Source organism: Hylobates moloch, unplaced genomic scaffold, assembly GCF_009828535.3.
Source record: "Hylobates moloch isolate HMO894 unplaced genomic scaffold, HMol_V3 SCAFFOLD_14, whole genome shotgun sequence".
Taxonomy (NCBI): Eukaryota; Metazoa; Chordata; class Mammalia; order Primates; family Hylobatidae; genus Hylobates; species Hylobates moloch.
Window position 1 is genome coordinate 81,699,220 of NW_026652289.1, and position 10,793 is coordinate 81,710,012.

Genomic DNA, 10,793 nt, shown 5'->3' on the forward strand with positions numbered 1-10,793 from the left:
TGATTGGGATTTGCTTCTCATTGGGGTACCTTCTCTGAACACCAGATGGCATGAGATCATTGGTCATATCTGGGCCAGTGTATCAGAAAAATTGTCATTCAAGAGCAAATGTGAACCTTTCGAAGATGCAGACACCCATTTGTAACACACTGTCACTCTTTGAGTTTTGGTAGCTTGCGATGTCCTGCAGTAAGTGATTGGAGCTGAGTTTTAAAATGGGTTTCTGTTTATATCTTGTTAATATCTTGATGTCTAAGAGTTAATATCTTGATGTCTAAGAGTTTTGTGTGCCCATACGGTATTTATTATTTTCTAAGCTTCTGAGATAAGTTGCAGAGTAAGAAGTTTATTCTGTGTCATTGAATGGTATTGGAATTTCACTTGCCTCCTTGTTTGTGTTCCCCTCCATTAGTATAGGAAAGCTACGACAATTAGTAGATACAGAAATCGTTTACTTTGAGGGTATTTAAATTACTGTTGAAAACACCTTTTGTTGTTGCTGATGTTAACTTATGGTAAGCTCCTAGGATAGAATGTTTCCCCTTACTGCAGTGTGGTTTTTCAGCTGAATTATTTTATATGTTGATGTTTCTGCAAAACACCCTTTGTGTTGGTCATGTTAGATTTACCAGGAAGGAAAAATAGAATATTTTGCTGAGTGTTTAAATAGAAACAACGTTTTAAATAGTGATATCACCTAACTCTGAGAGAACAATAGATTTCTTCTTAGGAAGCCTTCCTCAGTGAAGAGTGTGCTGTGCATTGTTATATCTGGGATGGGAGAATATGATCTAATAGTTAATTAAAAGCACCTTGTTTCTTTCTGAATGAAAATCTGAATGAGGAGGAGAAAAAAGAACAGATCCTTTTCGTATCCCAGCATTATGATCTTTGTAGGCTGTGGGTCCTAACAAATTGTAGCTGACAAAATACAGGAGTTTTAATAACATACCCAAAGCAAATGAATTGTGCTTAATATTAAAGCAACAGATTATCCTCAAGAAGTTAATATTAAAAGCTTTCTGACCTGAATGGCCTAGTGGAAATATCTTTCTTGCAGCAGAAGTCATAGGCTTGAAGCTGTATCTGCATCCCTCTTTCCTTGCAGGGAAGAAGGTGATTGATGTGGCTGCAGGCTCCACCCACTGCCTGGCTCCGACTGAGGACAGCGAGGTCCACAGCTGGGGGAGCAACGACCAGTGCCAGCATTTTGACACGTTGCGCGTGACCAAGCCAGAACCTGCGGCATTGCCAGGACTAGACGCCAAACACATAGTGGGAATTACCTGTGGGCCGGCCCAGGTACAGAATATAGAGCTTGATTTGGTATTTTGGAGGATTTTGGTTTCCAGTTGTTCATTACCAGTATATAGGAAATACCAGAGTTTTGTTTGTTGTTCTTGTGTCCTGCGGTTGTGCTAAACTCATTTATTATGAGCTTCATTGTAGTTCCTTGGGTTTTCTTCATGGACAATTAAATACTGTCTGTATAGAGGGGCAGTTTCATTTCTTCCTTTCCAATCTGCTTGCCTTTTGTGTATTTTTCCCGGCCTAATTGCCCTGTCCAGGACTTGCAGTGTGAAGCTGAATAGGAGAGGTGACAGTGGGTGCCCTGCATTGCTCCCGACTGTAGGGGAAAGCAGTTCAGTCTTTCACCATCAACTGTGATGTCGGCTGCACATATTTATGTGGTGCCTTATTACCAGATTAAGGCAGTTTCTTTAATTCCCCCCCCAATTTTTTTTTTTTTTTTTTTTTTTTTTTTTTTAAGGGGGCCTTTTTTTTTGCCCAGGCTGGCGTGCAGTGGTGTGATCTCGGCTCACTGCAAACTTTTTTTTTTTTTTTTTTTTTTTTTTTTTTGAAACGGAGCCTTGCTCTATGCCCAGGCTGGCGTGCAGTGGTGTGATCTCGGCTCACTGCAAACTCTGCCTCCTGGGTTCACGCCATTCTCCTGCCTCAGCCTCCCGAGTAGCTGGGACTACAGGCGCCTGCCACGGTGCCCGGACAACTTTCTGTATTTTTAGTAGAGACGGGGTTTCACCGTGTTAGCCAGGATGGTCTCGATCTCCTGACCTTGTGATCCACCTGCCTCGGCCTCCCAAAGTGCTGGGATTACAGGCATGAGCCACCGCGCCCGGCCTTAATTCCCCCTTTTAGAAGCTTTTGAAAAATCCTGAATGGATGTTAAAATTGGTTAAATGCTTTTAATCTCAAATGAAATGGTCATGCAGTTTTCCTTCTTTAGTGTGTTAGTATGGTGTATTACATTGATGATTTTTACTTTTTTTTTCTTAAACATTTTTTTTTTCTTTTTTAGAGATGGCATTTCACTATGTTGCCCAGGCTGGTCTTGAAATCCTGAGCTCAAGTGATCTGCCTGCCTTGGCCTCCCAAAGTGCTGGGATTACAGGTGTAAGACACCTTATAGAATTGTTCCCCTTACTGCAGTGTGGTTTTTCAGCTGAATTATTTTATATGTTGACATATAATCTATAAGCCTGATTTTTAAATACTGACCAAGCCTTGTGTTACTGGGATAGGCATCACTTGGCCACAATTTACTACTCTATTTCTTTTTTTTTTTTTTGAGACCATCTCACTCTGTCACCCAGGCTGGAGTGCACTGGTGCAATCTCAGCTCTCTGCAACCTCTGCCTCTTGGGCTCAAGCAATTCTCCTGCCTCAGCTTCCTGAGTAGCTGGGATTAGAGGTGTGCACCACCACACCTGGCTAATTTTGTTTGTTTGTTTGTTTGTTGTTTGTTTTTGGTAGAGATGTGGTTTCACCATGTTGGCCAGCCTGGTCTCCACCTCCTGACCTCAAGTGATCCACCCTCCTTGGCATCCCAAATTCCTATGATTACAGGTGTGAGCCACTGTGCCCGGCCCTATTCTGTTTCTATATTGCTAAATTTGACTTGCTAACACGTTTTTGAGGATTTTTCTGTTGTTGCTCATCAGGGATGTTGGTTTGCAGTTTTCTTTCTTTGTATTATACTATCTCGTCTGACTTTCTGTCAGGGGAAAGCTGACCTTATACAGAGTATTGGCATGTGTTCCCTCCTTTTCCATTTTCTATAAGGGATTGTGTAGATGTAGAATTAGTATTATTTCTTCCTTAAATGTTTTTGAATCCATCTGAACCTGGAGATTTCTTTCTAAAAGATTTCATGCCGGGCGCGGTGGCTCATGCCTATAATCCCAGCACGTTGGGAGGCTGAGGCAGGTGGATCACCTGAGGTCAGGAGTTTGAGACCAGCCTGGCTAACATGGTGAAACCCCGTTTCTACTAAAAATACAAAAAATTAGTCGAGCTTGGTGGCGTGCGCCTATAATCCCAGCTTCTCAGGAGGCTAAGGCAGGAGAATCACTTGAACCTGGGAGGTGGAGATTGCAGAGAGCTGAGATTGCACCAATGCACTCCAGCCTGGGTGACAGAGTGAGACTCCGGCTCAAAAAAAAAAAAAAAAAAAAATTTTACAAATTCAATTTATTTAACAAATATAGAACAATTCAGGTGACCTGTTTGTTTCTAGGAGGATTTTCCTGGTTTGTGGCACTCAGACATTGCTTTATTTCATCTAAGTTGTCTGATTTTTACTTGTCAAGTTTTCCTTAGTGTTCTCTTGCTAACTGTCTGAAGTCTGTGGGGCCTGCAGTGATGTCCCTTCATTCATTCCTCATACTGATAATTTGTATCTTTTCTGTTTTTTTCTTTGTCAGTTTTTCTAGAGTTTTTCAATTTTGTTGATCTTTTCAAAGAATGATCTTTAAGTTTCATTAATTTTTCCCTTGTTTTTTTGCTTTCAATCTCATTGGTTTCTGCTTTTATCTTGTCATTTGTCCCTTTGGCTTGTTTTGCGTTCACTTTGCTCTTTTTCTAGTTTCTTAAGGTGGAAACTTAGGTTGCTGATTTAGACCTATCTTTTTTGTAATATATAATGATTTGATGCCATAAATTTTCCTCTAAGCAGTGCTTTAATTACACCCACAAATTTTGGTGCGTTTTCATTTATGCTCAAAATATTTTCTAATGTCTTTTGAGAATTGTTCTTTGACCCATGGATTATTATTTTTTTTTTTTCTTCAATACAGAGTTTCACTGTTGTTGCCCAGGCTGGAGTGCAATGACATGATCTCAGCTCACTGCAACCTCTGTCTCCTGGGTTCAAGTGATTCTCCTGCCTCAGCCTCCTGATTAGCTGGGAATACGGGCACCCGCCACCATGCCCGGCTAATTTTTTTGTATTTTCAGTAGAGATGGGGTTTCTCCATGTTGGCCAGGCTGATCTTCAACTCCTGGCCTCAGGTGATCCCCCCAACTTGGCCTCCCACAGTGTTGGGATTACACTCGTGAGCCACTGCACCCGGCCTGACCCATGGATTATTAAGTATGTTGTTTAATTTTGAAGTGTTTGCAGATTGTTGTATTAATGATTTCTAGTTTAATACCATTGTGATTGGAGAAATATGGAACCAAAAAAGAGCCCACATCGCCAAGTCAATCCTATTTATCTTTTAAAAATTGTTTTGGCTACGTTGGGTCCTCTGCATTTCTTTATACATTTTAGGATCATCTTGTCAATTTCTGCGAAAATCTGCTGGGATTTTTAAAGTAATTGCATTGAATCTATAGCTCAATTAGATAAAATTTGTCATCTTAACGATATTGAGTCATCCCACGCACAAACTTGGAATGTATCTCAATTTACTTAGAGCTTTTTAATTTTTTCTTAATAATATTTTATAGTTTCCTATACAAATCCTGTACTTTTTTGTTAAATATATTTCTACCTATTTTATTACTTTGTTGCAATTGTGAATAGAGTTGTTTACATAATTTCATTTTGGATTGTTCATGGCTAGTATACAGAAACACAATTGAATTTTGTATATTTATCTTGTATCCCAAAAACTTGCTAAACTCACTTATTGGTTCTAGTTGGGTTTTTTAATCTGTGTGGATTCCTTAGAATTTTCTATATGCATGTGATGATCTTAACTGCAAATAAAGACAGTTTTACTTCTTTTCATTCTGTATCCCCTTTGTTTCTTTTTCTATTGTTTAGTTCTCGTGATTTTTCTTCCCTGGTGGCACTGTCTTGGACCTCCTGTATAATGCTGAAAAGCGTGCTGAGAGTGGAGAGTGGACATCTTTGTCTTGTCCCTATCATAAGAGGAAAGTTAACATGATTAAGTATCATGTTAGTTGCAGGGTTTTTATAGATGTCCTCTATCCAATTGAGAAAATTCCTTTCTGTGTTTTGCTTGTTCATTTTAATCACAAAATTATTGTTTGCTTTTTTTATCTCTTTTTTATAACAAAATTTATATCAAGTGTACCAAAAAATTGCAGTGTCTATGATTTTTTTGTTTTGTTTTTCTTTTTTCTTTTTCTTTTTTTGAGACAGAATCTTGCTCTGTTGCCCAGGGCGATCTCCGCTCATTACAACCTCCACCTCCCAGGTTCAAGTGATTCTCGTGTCTCAGCCATCTGAGTAGCTGGGAATACAGGTGCGCACCACCACACCTGGTTAATATTTTTGTATTTTTAGTAGAGATGGCATTTCACTATGTTGGCCAGGCTGGTCTCAAACTCCTAGCCTCAAGTTATCAGCCTGCCTTCGCCTCCCAAAGTGCTGGGATTACAAGCATGAGCCGCCATGCCTGGCCGCGATGGTGGCTTTGATGGCATCCATGGTTTTCCCCACTCATCTAGAGATGGCTTCTGCGCACCTTGGAAGATGCTGCAGCTGATTTTGCACTTCCAAGAGACGCACTGTGCCCTTGTGCGGAAGAAGCAGCCAAAGCCCTCCAGAGCCACTCATTGTGGTTGAAATAGAAGCCCAGGGAATGGTAAGTGCAGGAGACCCGCCGATGCACATGGACCAGGCAGCTGACCGCAGCTTCCTCCTCAGTGGAATCATTCTGACGAATCTGGGAGCTGGTTGGTTGGCAATAAGGAGCTAAGCTTATTTCTAACACAACAGTGTTGGCTGGTCCTGGAAGCAGGAGATGGCTGAGAAGATGGTCCTGGAGGTTGCAATTGGAGAGGAGATTGGAGGTTAGGAGAGGCTGGAAGAAAGGGAGTCCTCAGGTCTGTCCTATCCTAACACTGTTGAAGCAAGGGACAAATGTGTCTCGGACCGCTGGGAGTGCTGCCTAGACCTGCAATTTTTTTTTTTTTTTTTATTTTAAGACAGACTCTCACTGTGTCGCCCAGGCTGTAGTGCAGTGGTGCAATCTCGGCTCACTGCAACCTCCGCCTCCTGGGTTCAAGCAATTCTCCTGCCTCAGCCTACCGAGTAGCTGGGAATACAGGCACCCACCACCATGCCCAGCTAATTTTTGTACTTTTAGTAGAGACGGGTTTCACCATGTTGGCCAGGCTGCTCTCCAACTCCTGATCTCAGGTGATCCACCTGCCTTGGCCTCCCAAAGTGCTGGGATTACAGGTGTGAGCCACCATGCCTGGCCTGGACCTGCATTTTTAATGTGTGTCTTTAATATGCAGAATATAGATAAGAAATGAAAAGAAATCCAATATATTTTTATTTTTATGTTATTTTGTTGTTTGGTTTTGGGGTCTTTTTTGAGACAGGGTCTCACTCTGTCGCCTAGGCTGGAGTACAGTGGCATGATCATAGCTCACTACAACCTCAAATCCTGGGCTCAAGCGATTGTCCCACCTCGGCCTGGGGCTAGATGTGCACACCACCACATCTGGCTAATTTTTTTATTTTTAGTAGACACGAGGTCTCGCCATGTTGACAAGGCTGGTCTTGAAATCCTGAGCTCAAGGGATCAGCCTGCCTCGGCCTCCCAAAGTACTGGTGTAAGCCACCAAGGCTGGCCTGATTTTCTCTTTTTATTTATTTATTTATTTATTTATTTTGAGACGGGGTCTTGCTCTGTCACCCAGGCTGGAGTGCAGTGGCACGATCTCAGCTCACTGCAAGCTCTGCCTCCCGGATTCACGCCATTCTCCTGCCTCAGCCTCCCAAGTAGCTGTGACTACAGGTGCCCACCACCACATCTGGCTAATCTTTTTGTATTTTTAGTAGAGATGGGGTTTCACTGTGTTAGCCAGGACAATCTCCTGACCTCGTGATCTGCCCGCCTTGGCCTCCTAAAGTGCTGAGATTACAGGTGTGAGCCACCATTCCCGGCCCCTGATTTTCATTTTTTTAATGTATTACTTATCATCTTTTCTCCCTGACACCTTTTTTCTCTTTTTCCTTGATATTCTGAAGTTTCATTCTGTATGAGTGCATGAGCATGTGCATACAGGCACACACACAACTCTGTACAAGTTCTGTTCAGCTGCCAGTTCAGTAATTGCTGAACTGTCAATTTCAGTCATTACATTTTTTATTTCCAAGGACTCAAATTGATTCTTGTCTCAGTTCCTCCTCTATTTCTCTAAGGTCTACACATTATAAAGTCCTTTCTTGACATTCTGCTATCACCATTCCCTTAGTTCTTCCACAGATTGTCGTGTCTATTTGTGGTGTATAACTTCCCCCATATGTGTTAATTTCTGGTTCTGCCCTTGTCTGCTATGAGAGGCTTCTCTAGGTGTATTCTGAATGGCAGACTGCTCCCCGCAGGCAGCCCCTGGAGACATCTCTTCACAGTGTATCAGCCCAGGCCTCCAGGCTGCAGATGGCTGTGGCCTCTGCTCGCCTCTCCTGTTCCCCATGTGCATTTTCTTTTTCTTTTTGGCTTCACTTCTGAGTTATTCATTTAGCCATTTACTGCAGGAGCGAGGTGAGGATAGGAGAGTACTTGGGGTGCCGTCAATGTCCAGTGTAGCCTGGGGGTCCCTGAGCAGGACAGTGAGTTTGGGGTCTGGGGCTCAGGCACTATGGCAGTAGGCTGTGCGAAGTGACAGGAAGACATCCGTCTTGCGCATTTTCTTTTTTTTTCTAAAGAAAGACGTTATCATTTCAAGTCCACAGGGATCCCCTCTTTCCACTCCATGCTTAGTTATGTATTTGTTACTCTGCTTTAAAATATATGTATTTTTTGTAATCCCAGCTACTCAGGAGACTGAGGCAGGAGAATCGCTTGAACCTGGGAGGTGGAGGTTGCAGTGAGCCGAGATCGTGCCATTGCACTCCAGCCTGGACGACAGAACAAAACTCTGTCTCAAAAAACAAATATATATCTATATATATAGATATATATTAACCATGTCTAATGATGTTCCATAGAAGAAAGAGATGTAACATGTGGTCATGCTGCCTTCTTGACAGTGGAATTTTTTTTGTAGTTGTTTTTTGTTTTGAGACAGAGTCTCACTCTTGTGGCCTAGGTTGGAGCTCAGTGGTGCCATCTCGGCTCACTGCAACTTTTGCCTCCCAAGTGCAAGTGATTCTCCCACCTCAGCTTCCTGAGTAGTTGGGATTACAAGCACCCACCACCACTCCCAGCTAATTTTTGTATTTTTGGAGGGACAGGATTTCACCATATTGGCCAGGCTAGTCTCAAACTCCTGACCTCAGGTGATCTGCCTGCCTTGGCTTACCAAAGTGCTGGGATTACAGGCATGAGCCACCGCGCCCAGCCGACAGTGAACTGCTTTTGTCTGTCTACTCCGTGAAATAGTAAGACCTCGCAGGCCAGGAGCTCAATATGGATCCAGACCAGAGTGAGGATGGCAGAGGCGGAGTGGCGTCAGGGCCTGAGTCCGGGTCCTCCGGCTCACTCTGGCCACACTGCAAGGGTCTTCTCTTGTGCCTAATCAGCCCTCCACACTGGTGTTGGCTAAGGTGTCCACTCCTTCCAGGGTTTTGGATCTCTGGTGCAAGTTCCATTGTCTCAACATCAACTTGTCCTGGGCCCGCCTACCCAGCTGGCTGTGTCCTGTCTTGGAGTGGCCAAGCCACTCCCACGAGGGCTGCAGGCAGTTCTGTGAGGCCGCTGCCTGAGACCACTCAGCCTCACTGTCTTTACTGACCCCACGTGGTGGCCTGGGGATTTCTCTCAGCCCTAGGATGTCAAAATTCATTGGTTCTCAAAGGTCAGTTGTGCAATTGAACCACTGGGAGAGTTTTTAAATTACAGATTTCCTGGCACTGCACCCCAGAATGTCTTATTCTGTGTAAGTCTGGAGTGAGGCCTAAGAATGTCCATGTCTTTCTTTCTTTTTTCTTTCTTTTTCCTTCCTTCCCTCCTTCCTTTCCTTTCCTTTCCTTTCCTTTCCTTCCTTCCTTCCTTCCTTCTTTCCTTCCTTCCTTCCTTCTTCCCTCCCTCCCTTCCTCTTTCTTTTGTTCTTTCATTCTTTCAGCTCTTGCTCTGTTGCACAGACTGGAGTGCAGTGGTGCGAACATAGCTGGCTGCAGACTCAACCTCCTGGGTTCAAGAGCTCCTCCCACCTCAGCCTCCCAAGTAGCTGGGACAACAGGAGCACACCACCACACCCGGGTAATTCAAAAATTTTTTTTTTTTTGAGACTGAGTCTCACTCTGTCGCCAGGCTAGAGTGCAGTGGTGCAATCTCAGATCACTGCAATCTCTGCTGGCTGGGTTCAAGCAATTCTCCTGCCTCAGCCTCCTGAGTAGCTGGGATTACAGGCGCCTGCCATCGCACCCTGCTAATTTTTGAAGTTTTAGTAGAGACAAGGTTTCACCATGTTGGTCAGCCTGGTCTTGAACTCCTGACCTCATGATCCACCCACCTCGGCCTCCCAAAGTGCTGGGATTACAGGCGTGAGCCACTGACTGTGCCCGGCCTTCAAAAACTTTTTGTAGAGACATGGTCTCGGTATGTTGCCCAGGCTGTTTTCCAACTCCTGGCCTCAAGAGATTCCCCCAACCTTGGCCTCCCAAAGTGCTGGGATTCCAGGCATGAGACACTGGGCCTGGCCCTGGGATTTTCATTTTTAACCAGGTACCAGGTGAGGCCAGTGTTGCTGGTTGAGGGATCACAGTTTCAGAACCACCACCCTAGAGAGAGGAATAGGGAGCTGTTCTTCCCGTTTCTCTCTTACCTTGACTTTGGAAGAATCGAAGCCAGGACTTTGACATATTTATTCTCTGGTTTCACTGGCCTGGGGATCATGCTCGCAGCTAATGGTGTGAACTGGAGGATGGGGAGAAGTGTGGGCCTCTGGGGGAAAACCCACCAAATGACCACAATACCATTGGTTATATTTAGCTGGTATTTAAGGAGATGGTCTCTTTTCTCCAAGAAGATATATACACATATAATTTTAGAAATTACTACTCTCCCTTTTTTTTTTTTTTTTTGTGAGATGGCGTCTCACTCTGTAGCCCAGGCGGGAGTGCAGTGGTGCTATCTCGGCTCACTGCAAGCTCCGCCTCCCAGGTTCAAGCGATTCTCCTGCCTCAGCCTCCCAAGTAGCTGGGACTACAGGTGCATGCCACCGGGCCTGGCTAATTTTTTGTATTTTCAGTAGAGACAGGGTTTCACCATGTTAGCCAAGATGGTCTTGATCTCCTGACCTTGTGATCTGCCTGCCTCAGCCTCCCAAAGTGCCGGGATTACAGGCATGAGCCACCGCACCTGGCCCCTACTTCTTTCTTTTTTGTAGTTACTCCCTCTCAGATCCCTTCGACAGCAGACTCTGAGAGTTGGATGGGATCTAGTACAGGCACCTAGAGAACATTAATACCACACACCTGGATCAGAAGGACCCCCGCAGACGTGAAAAACTGAAGAACTTCAGATGCCGTGACTGACTTCACAGGCTGCAGATGGAAGAAAACCAGTTCCAGGGCGCCCTGCCTGCCTGTGTTGTTTGTGTGAGTTACTTAAGCAGCTGGATCA

General features: G+C 44.1%; 1 long non-coding RNA gene across 1 annotated transcript; it reads left to right on the top strand.

Annotated features, from left to right (window-relative positions):
• Positions 1 to 1,127: 1,127 nt before the first annotated feature.
• Positions 1,128 to 5,032, top strand: LOC131381216 (uncharacterized). Its single transcript, XR_009209791.1, has 2 exons — positions 1,128 to 1,302; positions 4,095 to 5,032. It is a non-coding gene; the product is annotated as an uncharacterized LOC131381216 (long non-coding RNA).
• Positions 5,033 to 10,793: the final 5,761 nt, after the last annotated feature.